Here is a 2,147-nt window from a genome sequence, read left to right as displayed (position 1 = left end):
CTTTTAGACTTTCTGGGGTGTCTGGTAGATAAAGCCTTCCACTCTGGACCAGGTAGCCTTTCTAAAACTCTTCTTCTTCTTCTTCTTCTTCTTCTTCTTCTTCTTCTTCTTCTTCTTCTTCTTCTTCTTCTTCTTTTCTAAAACCCTTCTAACAGGGATTTTTAGCTGCTAGAGAGAACTTTTCCTAAACACATGCTTTGTTTGCTTACTTTCACAGCTGATGATCTGCTGAGCCATCTTCCCAGCCCCTGATGATCTACTTATAAAGTCGGATTCAGATGAGAATTAAAGGAATTATCTGAATACAGCAGAAGCATTGCTGTTTTTGAAAAGGCTGCTTAAGCCCTAGCAATGCACACAACCACCTACTCGATAGCTAGAAGCCTTCTCAAATATTTACTTCACATTACCAATGAGTGCCCCAGACACACGTTTTTAGCCTGAGTGGAATCATTCAAATATTTACGCTTATGGAATAATCTCAAGAATATAACCATAACTTCTAAACAGACTCTGATCAGAAAAAAATATATTTCAAGAAATAGATAACCAGCATGAGTAAAGCAATTACCAATGTAGTTCCTACCTGAAACACACTCAGCGAAGAGCTTCTGTAACAATGGAAAAACTTTGAGATAAAGCAGTCCAGTTCTAGGAGGCTATGTCCATCTTCCCGAGTCTATGGACCGTATGTGCGTCCATATGTATAAGGATGTCTATATATAGGTTATGTAAGGCAGTAGGCAAATTATCTTTCTGTCAGCTTTAATAATTAACTTTCATTAACTTTTACAATAATGGAAAGACTCCAATGTGGTCTTGACCTTTGAGACTCTGATCAGCAGAAGCAATGATGACAACAGCTTCCTCAAGTTCCTTGTAAGATTAAGTCACCCATCGCACGTCTATGTGTGTGTGTTTCATTGGTTTGCGGAGATTTGTACAACAGATGTAAAGAAGAAATCGGTGCAAGGGTTATCTCCCTGACATTTTCCCTACTGTTTTAGATGGGAGTAAAGTGTTGTTTCTTGCTGGGTGACTCCATGAAATGCTTAGTAGCTATGAGACAGGTGCAAGTTAGCTCCACGTACAATAAAGTTCCTTGTTAGAAAGGCTTTTTCAATTTCAGGCAACAGTTGTCTATTTGCTCTCTGATTTTCTTCCCGGGGCTGCTCTTGCTAAAAGCGTTAAACCCTGTGCTGCTGAGCCAATGGATATTTCCAATACTCAGTTCACTTAACCTTCTAGCTTTTGACCCTCCTGTCACCTTTCCTAAGCCTCTCCTATAGGGGGAAGAAATAAGAATTATTGATGCACTTGTTATGAAGGTGGGGGTGCAGCAGAAGCCTGCAGGAATGCAAAGCCTGCCACTTTGTCCAGGGGACTATGACTCAAGCTGTATTTCACCCCGTGGTCATCAGGGATGAGGCGCTTCTTGGCCACCATGTCTTCAAATTCATCTACATTGATTGAACTCAGTGAAGCCCCACTTCTTTGAGAGGTAGCTATTCTGGCAGCTTGGGAACCTGAACTTGACCCTGTGCAGGGCCTCTCCTCATGTTCCTTGTTCTGCAGCTTGGTTCACATGGCCACGATCACCTGTCCGATGTGAACCCTTCACACTGTTCCCCGGGGCCGCCCTGAGGCACCCCACATGCCTGTCTGGAGCCTGGACTGGATGGCAGGAGGTCAGATATACCACCATCCACAGGAAAGTGGTATCTTCAAGGTCCCTACAGCAGCTGGTACACACAACAGGCTGTGCACCCCACCGAGGGGTTGCTGTGCCTAGCCACTGCATCCTGCATGCCCACCCGCGAGGGCACCCAGTTGGCTTATTGACTGCAAAGGAATCTCCTATTTTTAAAATAATTTTTAAAATGTCTTTACCATATTTCATTTTCAGTTAGCTTTTTTTGGGGGTGGGGGCGGAAGGGCCTACAGGGTGTTCAGGGTCTCACTACTAGATCGGACTCGTAGTGATCCTCCTGTTTACAGCCTCCCAAGCACTGAGATTACAGGTGCGTGCCACTGTGCCCAGTCTCCCACACTTAATTTTCAAACTCACATTTTGTTGTCAGCTCCTCCATTTAGTTCCTTCTTTAGTGTTTCCTTTCCTGTAGGTTCTGTCCTGGGCTCTGTTTTTT

The 2,147-nt window shown here is 43.9% G+C and overlaps 1 non-coding gene across 1 annotated transcript; it reads right to left on the bottom strand.

Moving 5' to 3' along the window:
• Positions 1–1,716: 1,716 nt before the first annotated feature.
• LOC111817745 lies at positions 1,717–1,848 on the bottom strand. Its single transcript, XR_002821874.1, has one exon. It is a non-coding gene; the product is annotated as a small nucleolar RNA SNORA70 (small nucleolar RNA).
• Positions 1,849–2,147: the final 299 nt, after the last annotated feature.

This window comes from Octodon degus, unplaced genomic scaffold (assembly GCF_000260255.1).
Source record: "Octodon degus isolate 3935 unplaced genomic scaffold, OctDeg1.0 scaffold00068, whole genome shotgun sequence".
Lineage (NCBI taxonomy): Eukaryota > Metazoa > Chordata > Mammalia > Rodentia > Octodontidae > Octodon > Octodon degus.
This window is presented reverse-complemented; position numbering and strand designations above follow the sequence as displayed.